We start from the raw sequence: 13,264 nt of genomic DNA on the forward strand, positions 1-13,264 counted from the left end.
GGGTAGTTTGGTGGTTCCATCAACACAATAAACTGCCCTCTGGGCAGGCTTTCCCACTAGTATTACTATAAAGAAGAATATGCACAGATGCTAATCTAAAAATCCAGTATAAAACCTTTTCAAAACATACTTAGAACCTCCAAGTTTAGCACTGTTAAAGAGGTTAGACTGGGACAGAAGAGCAGACACTCCCCCCTTATCTGCATATGAAAAGATAGATAACATAAAAAGGAGCAAGCAGGAGTCTGTAAACGTGTGTATACATCTGACACTGGGGGACTTGGTTAGGAGTCTGAAAATTAGCACAATTTTAATAAAAGAAAGCAAAACTATTGATTGTTACAAAACACTCCCAGATGGGCCATATAAATGGATCATCTACAAAACATACAAACAGAAAAATCTAGTGTATAATGTCCCTTTAAGGAATGTGGCCATTTTTCTAAATTTTAAAAGTAGCACATTTAATTATATGCAGTTCTGCGCTGGTTATAATTATATTTTTGTATAGTTATCTCAGATATTAAACAATAAATCACAAAATTCCTCGCCACGCAGGGTGTAGTTAATTATTAAGTCTCAAATAACATATTTCTCTGTCACTTGCAATAAACAAAGAAATATATAATGTTTGTTCAAACCTCCTATTCTATTGGGTAGCTTATATTATTATGTGTCTAACAGGGAAGGAAGGGAAGGGTAAAAAGAAGGGGGGAGAAAAAAAAGAGGGGAAAGGGGAAAAAAACCAACATAGGCCCCCCACACTGTTAAACAATATAAGTCACCAGATCCCCAACAGTACTAATTCTGAATTCCGAAATGGGTAGATCAGGTAATCGATTTCATTAGAAGAAAGAGTTTTAATAAATCCCGACCATTTCTTAAAGAAGTTTCCGATATCTTGTTATCAGTTATCTTATTAATGTCTAACTGTTCTAATATACATTTCTCCTTCAAGAAGTTTTTTAGTTTCTATTATGTTAGGAATCAATATTTCTTTCCATTTTTTTGAAAATTAAATACCTGGCTGCTAGAATTGTCATATTGATACATTTATTATTTGATTGGACTTCCTTTGCCTCCATCCAAAGAAAGACTATATGAAATAATGACAGAACCAGAGGGGAAGCTTTCAATGTCTTAGCAATCCAATATTCTAGTTTTAACCAAAATTGTTTTAGTTTTGGACATTTCTAAATCATTTCTAAATCTTATGTACCAGGTTAGCTGACAGGAGAGAGCATTTTGGACACTTGTTAAAGTTAAAATTCCCACATCAGGGGTATAATATGTCTTATATAATAGTTTCATGTGAAATGCTCTCCATGTTGAAGACAGTGGGACTTGCATAACTTTTGAAGTAGATAATTGAATAAGCATGGTATAAATGTTGCTTTGTGTTATCAATACATTCCAATCTTGATATATCTTCTCTAGATTATATACCCCTTTTGAGGAACTTAGTATTTGATAACATGGGGAGATTGACATGTGTCCATTTTCGGCCATAACTAGCCAATTCTCAAGTTCCCCCAGTGACCAGTTCCAACCAGATTAATTTATTAATTTAAGGACAAAATGTCTTGCTTGTAAATAGGCAGACAAATCCTTATTGGGTATATTAAATTCTCTTTTAAGAGTGTTAAAAGTTTTAACACATTGTCTTCCCTTATCTATGAAGTGAGAGACATTATCAAAACCCATACTGTGCCATCTTTGATATAATACGGATTGGATACCCGCTTGAAATTTAGGGTTCCCCAGGAATGGGAGAAAGCCAGATGTTCCACCATGCCTGTATTGGATTGTAAATTTATCTAAATCTCTTCATTCCTTTGGGTATTAATTTTGAATTACAGTGAATTAGGGCAATAGGGAGGAGTGGATAGATAACATTATTTTCCCCGGACTTCCGGTGGGCGGGCCAGCTGATCAGACGTCTCTAGACAGAGCTCCGCTGGTCGGAACATTATAACATCAAAATTCAGCAATCCGTTGCTGGGCCCCGCACGACAGACTTGCTGGACTCTGTCACCGCACATAGTGCCGGCTGTCATCACAAGTGCGCGAGTTAAATACCACCTATCTCGGCAACCGGAGCTCCCTCTGCGCCCTTAAACTGCTAACTCAAGAGGCATAACGCCGCAGACCGCAGTGAGTACCATCACCAGTACTGTCACTGATTTTGAAGCCTTAGAGGGGACGGCTCATAAACGGGGAATCACTGAGAGGGACAAACCTAAGTCGCAGGGCAGAGAAAGCAGCATCGCTACAGGCAGCGCTGTGTGAGGGCAAACTGGACTGTGCTTGCAGGCTAGCAAAAGAAGGGAGAACAGAGGACAAAATAAACTTTTCTCTCCTTCCTTGCCATCATACAGAGAGCCAGCTTTGCGGGAGAAGGTGACTATAGCGTGAGTGTGCATACAAGGTAGAGGGCCTGATGTTTTCTTTTTGCTCTGCTGCTGCTGCTCACGGAATGCAGTGATTTTTATAGCACACGCATAAAGACTATCCCATACCACTTAACTCTTTGTCAATACTAGTCATCAGATCTGTCAGTGAGACAAAATAAGATTCACAGTAAAGAGAAAAAGTCCCTCTCCGGATTCTCTCCACTTAACCCTATCTGTTAAAGTCTCAGCACAGTGCAATACACACATAGACGCCAAACCTTTCTGCTCACATGAAAGTGGATGACTATTTTCATAAACTCCCTTCCAATACTAAAGCTAACATGGCTCATAGAGCAAAGACCACTGAGAGGAAACAACATAAAGCTGCCACTGATGCACAGGTTGAAAGCCCAACCCGAATGGAACACTCAAATCATGCAGGGCTAGATCATGGCGCCCTCCTTCAAGAGCTTAAGTCTTTCTTTCTCCCTAAAATGGACTCCCTCCAGGCGGGAGTAGATACCTTGACGAGCGAGGTGCGGCAGTTCTCCTCGCAACTGAGCTCAGCTGAATCCTGCATCTCTGAAGTAGAGGATAGACAATTTGCCACAGACACAACACTTAAGCAGCTAGTTAAAAAGAACCAAACTCTCCAAGAGCGTATTGACGACCTGGAGAATAGAAGCCGCTGCAATAATCTGAGAATAGTGGGAGTACCGGAGTCAATCAAAGGAAAAGATTTGCTAGAGTTCACGGCCCTCACCTTCCCTAAATTGCTGGGCATTCCCGCTGACATCCTGCCTATAGATGTAGAGAGAGCCCACCGTGTGGGGCCAGAGAGAACCCTAGACCACGCCAAAATGAGGCCCAGACAGGTCATACTTAAATGCCTGAATTTCCAGGAGAAACTACGGATCTTACGAGCATATAGACTGCATAAGGAGATTCTATACAACGGATCAAGACTTCTACTCTTCCAGGACTTCTCCATGGAGGTCACCAGACAGAGAAAAGAGTTTGCTCCGCTCTGCTCCCAATTGCATGAGCAAGGCCGGCAAGTGGCCTTATGATACCCGGCTAAACTCCGTCTGCATACACCACATGGCACCAAGTTCTTCCATACACCACAGGCCTTACAGAGCTTCCTTGCAACCAAGAACCAACAGCCACCTACTTGAGGAGACTTTGTCATTCATGTCTCTTCCTTGTTCTCACTACCAAGGCTCTCCTCTTCCTACTTCTTAGAGGATGGAGGAATCTTGTCTTTGTTTGGTTGCCTTTTGGAGCAACCTCAACCCCTGTCCACAGATAATGAAGAGTTCCAGGCAGATCGTGACCTCTTTCCTGGGGTCTGGGACTGAGATCTGCAGGATCCGGGTTTGGTATTATGTCTCACTAATGTTTACCATTTTAAGTATTATAGGAAAAGTTAAATTTAAAGTTAAAGTTACTTTTAAAAATGTTTATGCTTCTATGCTCCGGCATAGCCTTGCTATTTTTGAAATTAGAGGAGAAATCAATGTTTTGTTTTTTAAAATTGTTTATATGTGTTTGTCTGGACACAGAATCCCAACACTGAAACACGGGGGGAGGGGGGACTTTCCACACAAACTTTCAAGACTGTGCCAATGAATACCACACTAAGGCCTAGATTTGGAGTTCGGCGGTAAAAGGGCTGTTAACGCTCCGCGGGCTTTTTTCTGGCCGCACCATAAATTTAACTCTGGTATCGAGAGTTAAAACAAATGCTGCGTTAGGCTCCAAAAAAGGAGCGTAGAGCATTTTTACCGCAAATGCAACTCTCGATACCAGAGTTGCTTACGGACGCGGCCGGCCTCAAAAACGTGCTCGTGCACGATTCTCCCATAGGAAACAATGGGACTGTTTGAGCTGAAAAAAAACCTAACACCTGCAAAAAAGCAGCGTTCAGCTCCTAACGCAGCCCCATTGTTTCCTATGGGGAAACACTTCCTACGTCTGCACCTAACACCCTAACATGTACCCCGAGTCTAAACACCCCTACCCTTACACTTATTAACCCCTAATCTGCCGCCCCCGCTATCGCTGACCCCTGCATATTATTATTAACCCCTAATCTGCCGCTCCGTAAAACGCCGCCACCTACGTTATCCCTATGTACCCCTAATCTGCTACCCCTAACACCGCCGCCCCCTATATTATATTTATTAACCCCTAATCTGCCCCCCACAACGTCGCCGACACCTACCTACACTTATTAACCCCTAATCTGCCGAGCGGACCTGAGCTCTACTATAATAAAGTTATTAACCCCTAATCCGCCTCACTAACCCTATCATAAATAGTATTAACCCCTAATCTGCCCTCCCTAACATCGCCGACACCTACCTTCAATTATTAACCCCTAAACTTCCGATCGGAGCTCACCGCTATTCTAATAAATGGATTAACCCCTAAAGCTAAGTCTAACCCTAACACTAACACCCCCCTAAGTTAAATATAATTTTTATCTAACGAAATAAATTAACTCTTATTAAATAACTTATTCCTATTTAAAGCTAAATACTTACCTGTAAAATAAATCCTAATATAGCTACAATATAAATTATAATTATATTATAGCTATTTTAGGATTAATATTTATTTTACAGGCAACTTTGTATTTATTTTAACCAGGTACAATAGCTATTAAATAGTTAAGAACTATTTAATAGTTACCTAGTTAAAATAATAACAAATTTACCTGTAAAATAAATCCTAACCTAAGTTATAATTAAACCTAACACTACCCTATCAATAAAATAATTAAATAAACTACCTACAATTACCTACAATTAACCTAACACTACACTATCAATAAATTAATTAAACACAATTCCTACAAATAAATACAATTAAATAAACTAGCTAAAGTACAAAAAATAAAAAAAGAACTAAGTTACAGAAAATAAAAAAATATTTACAAACATAATAAAAATATTACAACAATTTTAAACTAATTACACCTACTCTAAGCCCCCTAATAAAATAACAAAGCCCCCCAAAATAAAAAATTCCCTACCCTATTCTAAATTAAAAAAGTTACAAGCTCTTTTACCTTACCAGCCCTGAACAGGGCCCTTTGCGGGGCATGCCCCAAGAATTTCAGCTCTTTTGCCTGTAAAAAAAAACATACAATACCCCCCCCCAACATTACAACCCACCACCCACATACCCCTAATCTAACCCAAACCCCCCTTAAATAAACCTAACACTAAGCCCCTGAAGATCTTCCTACCTTGTCTTCACCATCCAGGTATCACCGATCCGTCCTGGCTCCAAGATCTTCATCCAACCCAAGCGGGGGTTGGCGATCCATAATCCGGTGCTCCAAAGTCTTCCTCCTATCCGGCAAGAAGAGGACATCCGGACCGGCAAACATCTTCTCCAAGCGGCATCTTCGATCTTCTTCCATCCGGTGCGGAGCGGGTCCATCTTGAAGCAGGCGACGCGGATCCATCCTCTTCTTCCGATGTCTCCCGACTAATGACAGTTCCTTTTAGGGACGTCATCCAAGATGGCGTCCCTCGAATTCCGATTGGCTGATAGGATTCTATCAGCCAATCGGAATTAAGGTAGGAATTTTCTGATTGGCTGATGGAATCAGCCAATCAGAATCAAGTTCAATCCGATTGGCCGATCCCATCAGCCAATCAGATTGAGCTCGCATTCTATTGGCTGATCGGAACAGCCAATAGAATGCGAGCTCAATCTGATTGGCTGATTGGATCAGCCAATCGGATTGAACTTGATTCTGATTGGCTGATTCCATCAGCCAATCAGAAAATTCCTACCTTAATTCCGATTGGCTGATAGAATCCTATCAGCCAATCGGAATTCGAGGGACGCCATCTTGGATGACGTCCCTTAAAGGAACCGTCATTAGTCGGGAGACATCGGAAGAAGAGGATGGATCCGCGTCGCCTGCTTCAAGATGGACCCGCTCCGCACCGGATGGAAGAAGATCGAAGATGCCGCTTGGAGAAGATGTTTGCCGGTCCGGATGTCCTCTTCTTGCCGGATAGGAGGAAGACTTTGGAGCACCGGATTATGGATCGCCAACCCCCGCTTGGGTTGGATGAAGATCTTGGAGCCAGGACGGATCGGTGATACCTGGATGGTGAAGACAAGGTAGGAAGATCTTCAGGGGCTTAGTGTTAGGTTTATTTAAGGGGGGTTTGGGTTAGATTAGGGGTATGTGGGTGGTGGGTTGTAATGTTGGGGGGGGGTATTGTATGTTTTTTTTTACAGGCAAAAGAGCTGAAATTCTTGGGGGATGCCCCGCAAAGGGCCCTGTTCAGGGCTGGTAAGGTAAAAGAGCTTGTAACTTTTTTAATTTAGAATAGGGTAGGGAATTTTTTATTTTGGGGGGCTTTGTTATTTTATTAGGGGGCTTAGAGTAGGTGTAATTAGTTTAAAATTGTTGTAATATTTTTATTATGTTTGTAAATATTTTTTTATTTTCTGTAACTTAGTTCTTTTTTTATTTTTTGTACTTTAGCTAGTTTATTTAATTGTATTTATTTGTAGCAATTGTGTTTAATTAATTTATTGATAGTGTAGTGTTAGGTTAATTGTAGGTAATTGTAGGTAGTTTATTTAATTATTTTATTGATAGGGTAGTGTTAGGTTTAATTATAACTTAGGTTAGGATTTATTTTACAGGTAAATTTGTTATTATTTTAACTAGGTAACTATTAAATAGTTCTTAACTATTTAATAGCTATTGTACCTGGTTAAAATAAATACAAAGTTGCCTGTAAAATAAATATTAATCCTAAAATAGCTATAATATAATTATAATTTATATTGTAGCTATATTAGGATTTATTTTACAGGTAAGTATTTAGCTTTAAATAGGAATAAGTTATTTAATAAGAGTTAATTAATTTCGTTAGATGTAAATTATATTTAACTTAGGGGGGTGTTAGTGTTAGGGTTAGACTTAGCTTTAGGGGTTAATCCATTTATTAGAATAGCGGTGAGCTCCGATCGGAAGTTTAGGGGTTAATAATTGAAGGTAGGTGTCGGCGATGTTAGGGAGGGCAGATTAGGGGTTAATACTATTTATGATAGGGTTAGTGAGGCGGGTTAGGGGTTAATATCTTTATTATAGTAGCGCTCAGGTCCGCTCGGCAGATTAGGGGTTAATAAGTGTAGGCAGGTGTCGGCGACGTTGAGGGGGGCAGATTAGGGGTTAATAAATATAATATAGGGGTCGGCGATGTTAGGGGCAGCAGATTAGGGGTACATAGGGATAACGTAGGTGGCGGCGATTTGCGGTCGGAAGATTAGGGGTTAATTATTGTAAGTAGCTGGCGGCGACGTTGTGGGGGGCAGGTTAGGGGTGAATAAATATAATACAGGGGTCGGCGGGGTTAGGGGCAGCAGATTAGGGGTACATAAATATAACGTAGGTGGCGGTCGGCAGATTAGGGGTTAAAAATTTTAATCGAGTGGCGGCGGTGTGGGGGGACCTCGGTTTAGGGGTACATAGGTAGTTTATGGGTGTTAGTGTACTTTAGGGTACAGTAGTTAAGAGCTTTATGAACCGGCGTTAGCCAGAAAGCTCTTAACTCCTGCTTTTTTCAGGCGGCTGGAATTTTGTCGTTAGAGCTCTAACGCTCACTTCAGAAACGACTCAAAATACCAGCGTTAGAAAGATCCCATTGAAAATATAGGCTACGCAAATGGCGTAGGGGGATCTGCGGTATGGAAAAGTCGCGGCTGTAAAGTGAGCGTTAGACCCTTTAATCACTGACTCCAAATACCAGCGGGCGGCCAAAACCAGCGTTAGGAGCCTCTAACACTGGTTTTGGCGGCTACCGCCGAACTCCAAATCTAGGCCTAAATTACTACCTAGACACTATGCCACAGGGTTTTTGTTGTTTCTATGTCTCCTATTACTTCTGTTTTCGGATGAGGGTACTACCTTCATAACCTTTACGCTACCTTTCAGAGTGACAAGGATCCCCTGGACAGTACACTCCCGACGTGCCCCTTGGTTAGGATTTAACACCCGTCGCAAGGTAGTAGCCATCATTCTGACATACATGATTGGCATACATCTCATTATCCCCACATCCAAGGTGTCTAGTTTAACTGTCATGAACAGCTGTAGTTTGTCCACACTCCCCGACACACGACATGAAACACCGACTGTGGACCCACCGATATCAATCCCACAACTCAACCACCTCACCACTAGTTGCCCCAGCACACCTCCTTACGTCTGTAAAGAAACCTATGACCATGGTGTGGCGGGGGGTGGACATACGATTACATTAAGTGACTCTCTTGTCTCTACAAATATATGGGAAACTGTTTATTGGTCATTTACTGCCTGGTGTAAACAAAAGGGTTTAATGGTTATGTCTGTCATACCTCATTGTACCCCTGTCCCCTTTCCGCTCTGTCCCCCTCTCTCTCCTGCTCCCTACCCCTGCCCCTCCCCCCCTCCCTGTCCGGTTCCTTCCCCCCCCTCTTTCTCTTTCCCTTTTTTTTTTTTTTTTTTCTCCCCGGGTCTCTGGCCCGGACATGTACCTCCTTACACTTTAGCTTAGTATGTCATTGAAGATAGTAACTTGGAACGTGGGTGGCATCAACTCAACCGTAAAACGTAAAGCAGTGCTCAGTCATCTTAGAAAGATAGGAACAGACATAGCTCTCTTACAGGAGACACATCTAACAGACAGTGAACATCCGAAACTGCAGAAGGACTGGGTGGGACATTTGTCGTTTCTGTCACATACGAGCACCAGCCGCGGCTTAGCTTTTGCTTTTGGGAAGAGGCTCACAGTCAAGATCAATCACACCCACATGGATAAAGAGGAGAGGTTTTTGATAGTGAAGGCTAATGTTAATTCAACTGACTATCTGTTTTGTATGCCCCAAACCACAGATCTACAACATTCTGGGAAACTCTGATACAATGTCTCATCCCACACCTAGGATCTAGACTGATAATCGGGGGCGACTTCAATATAGTGGCCTCGCATAAACTGGACAGATTCTGTACAGAGGGACACTCCATTAAAGACCCTAGAGTTAATTATAAGGCCAGGTATGAGGGAAATTTTTTTGGAATGTTTGAGGCCGACCTGGACACCTGTGACATTTGGAGACTACGACATCCAGAGGGTAAAGACTATACTTGCCTGTCTAAGGCCAAACATAATCTGTCTAGAATAGACCTTTTCCTGATCTCCAACTCTCTGACTGCCCAGGTTCGCCAATGTAAAATCCATGACATCTTCCTCTCTGACCACGCACCGGTAGAACTAATTTTAGGTTCCCTGGGGCCACGCTCAAATAGAAATGTACTAAAATTCCCGACATACTTGACTACGTCAGAGGCATTTGCAAAATACTTGACACAATGCTGGACAGACTATTACACTGATAACGTTGCTCACTTGGATACTCCACAATTGTTTTGGGAGGCAGCAAAAACAGTCCTAACAGGCTCCATTATTTCTTATGTATCTAAACTTAAATACAAAACCCAATACAAACACAATATGCTGCAGAAACGCCTAGGACAAACATATCCCACATACATTCAGAGTGGCTCCAGAGAGGCATCTGAGGCATACTCGGCCGCAAAGGCAGAGCTAGAGGCTTTTTCGAAACACCAAGCTGCTGCGGGTCTGCTGAAGACTGCAGGCACATACTATAGGTTTGGCAGTAGATCAGGCAAACTACTAGCGATGTTAACAAGACAACAAGAAACAAGGGGTGTGTATCAAACTGTTTGTGAGACAGACTGGCCTACCTCTGGGTTTGCAAAAAATCTCACAAATTTGCAACCGGAAATGCTAGACAGAACAACAGAAAGAGTTAGAGGTGGCGCCTACGGCTAGCTGTCTTAGAATGAATAAAAGGAACAACTTATTTGGGTGTGGTGAATAGTGCAAATAAACGTGAAATATTAATTAAAAATATTTTGTGAATATATTAGGAAAAAATATCATACAAGAATGTTGAAAGAGTAAATCAAATTATTAATTTATTGTGGAAAAATATATATAAAAACACAATGGTAATAATAAATAATATATTAAATATAACGGAAAAATGGAATGAGACCAGACAGGTACTGGATGTGTGACTCAGTAGACTGGATTCAATAGTTTGAATGAGTATACTAATAGCCGGTTGAAAATCCAATAAGGAAGAAAAAAGGTATTTCAATCAAAAGAAAAAATATAATAATATATATCTTTAGACACTAAAAAGGCTCAAAAAATAGAAATAAAAATTCAGAACTTAAAAAAAAAAAAATGAACAAAAGAAAAAAATAATAGATTGAAAAAATATATAAAAACAGTACTTTGGTTTAAAAATTGCTGCAGCAAAAAAAGAGAGTAATAAAAACTAACACTTGAAATTGTGTGTACAATCAACTTCTTTTTAGGCCATTTATTCAAATGTTATTAAAAAAATATATATGTTTCTAAATATGTCTTTAGAGTCTCTAAGTTCCCACGTGGGTCCTTGAATCTTCACAATAATACCAGATATTATATATCGTCTCTTGAAGTGTTAATGCAAGTCTATAATGTTGTAATTATTGCAATGTGACCACAGAGACTTGTAATCCAACAATTTTGTTAGTATGTATCAACTTCAATGTTTATATTGGAAATAAGGTATATATGAATCTTCTTCTATAACAATGTTGCAAATTCTTGCTAGAGTGTGATTCCTTTAAAGACGGAGCAGCCAATGTTATTTCAAAGGGGCTCATTCACAGCTTTAAGGTGAATCTCTTTACATATACTCTTATGTGGGGTATTGATTCTTTTCATATGGGACATAAATTCTTTATTTGTCCTTATATATGTTATATTATCTTCATAAACATATAGAAAGAAAAGAATCTCTTACCCAATGATACGATGATTCTGTTTGCAGCAACACTGATTATTGTTTGTAGTGGCGTTTTTCTCTAGACCGGAAGTGGCTGTATTACGGAGGATCCGATCCTCAAATACCTTCCTTTGTATCCGTAAAGGGGTGAAAAATCTTTTCCATTGATTTGTAGAGAAGCTCCTATCGTCCGGTAAGTCAAGGAATTTCACTTTCAGGCGGACGGTCTTGGGAGTGTGAGATAGCTATAATTGGCCAGTAATTTGAAGAGTAAATGCTGGAGCTGGTTGTCTTCTACACGTTTCGGCTTTTAGGACACAAGCCTTTATCAAGTATGTTAACGAGACCACAGACGGAAAGAACTAAGATAGCTGCACTAAGATACCAGGGTAAGACACACACTGAAACAGCAGATATTGCACAATCCTTTGCTAATTTTTTTACGCAATTATACACTAGACAAGAGCCCTCTACTCAGGAGTCTCAGACCCAATTCTGGCAATCGCTTAAGCTTCCGCAACTGACACAAGACCAACTAGATAAGTTGAATGCACCCATGACTAGTGAAGAAATCCTGTTTACCCTCAAATCAATCCCGTCAGGGAAAGCCCCAGGTCCGGACGGGTTGCCTGCAGAGTTTTATAGACTCCTGCAATCGCAAATCTCCAGCACATTGACTAAGCTATTTAACTCTTTTTTGTTGACTGATGCACTCCCCTCGCGGAGCTTCACCTCTGCACACATCACTCTTATTCCCAAGCCAGGCAAAGATCACTCATTGCCTGAATCATACAGGCCAATATCATTGTTAAACACCGATTACAAGCTTTTTATGAAAGTCCTGGCAAACAGACTGAAACCCATCTTACCAACCTTGTTACATTCAGACCAGACAGGGTTTGTCTTTAAGCGCACCTCCGTAGAGTTTTGCAGGTCATCGAGTATTACTGGTCATGTGAGGGGATGGAGAGATCGGACACGGTGTCGGAGGCCTTCCTGTTATCTTTGGATGCGGAGAAGGCCTTCGACCGGGTGGAATGGCCTCACTTGGTTCATGCTATGCAGAGATTTAACTTTAATGGCGCCTTTCTGGATGTCATTTGCAAGGTATACAATTCTCCAGAGGCGCGTGTTCTGATCGACGGCCTCTTCTCCCCAGACTTTAAATTACAGAGAGGTACCAGACAGGGTTGTCCCCTGTCGCCCTTACTGTTCAATTTGGCGCTGGAGCCTTTGGCCTTGAAACTACGGCAGATTTTTCTGGGAATTACATTAGGGGGTGTCCCAATGCACTTGGCATTATACGCAGACGACATGTTGCTGTTTGTAGATAATCAGGCAACACATGTTCCCCATATACTACAAACGATCAAGGTGTTTGGTGATTTCTCGGGCTACAGGATTAATGCGGCCAAGTCGGAGGTCCTGTGGCTGAAGAGAGAGCCGAATGCTAACTATAATTGCCCTTTTGTGGAGGTGTCAGGTTCGCTCACGTATCTGGGCATAAAACTCCATAAAGACCCACGCCAGATGTATAATATAAATGTCTCTGAGAGGTGCAAAAGCTTGTCCTCACAGTTGAACAATTGGATTAATCTCCCTCTAGGCCTATCGGGCCGGATAAACTTAGTTAAAATGACGATACTACCTAAAATACTGTACCCATTACTAATGTTACCTTTTTTGATGACCAAATCAGATTTAGCCTTACTGAATAGAGCCATTGTGTCCTTTATCTGGCGTGGGAAAAAACCTCGCATTGCTGCAGAGAGACTGCAACTTCCCTTCCTTGATGGTGGTCTCGGCCTCCCGAACCTTAAATTTTATAACTGGGCCGCGCTAGCGAGACTGGTCATAGATTGGCAACTCAGCACCTGCCACTTCTGCGACGCAAGGCTGGAGGAGACAATGGTAGCGCCTTTGGCTTTAGCTTACCTGCCCTATGCAAATATGGACACACCTCTTCTAGTCACAAATAGTGT

The sequence above is a fragment of the Bombina bombina genome, chromosome 3 (genome assembly GCF_027579735.1).
Source record: "Bombina bombina isolate aBomBom1 chromosome 3, aBomBom1.pri, whole genome shotgun sequence".
Taxonomy (NCBI): Eukaryota; Metazoa; Chordata; class Amphibia; order Anura; family Bombinatoridae; genus Bombina; species Bombina bombina.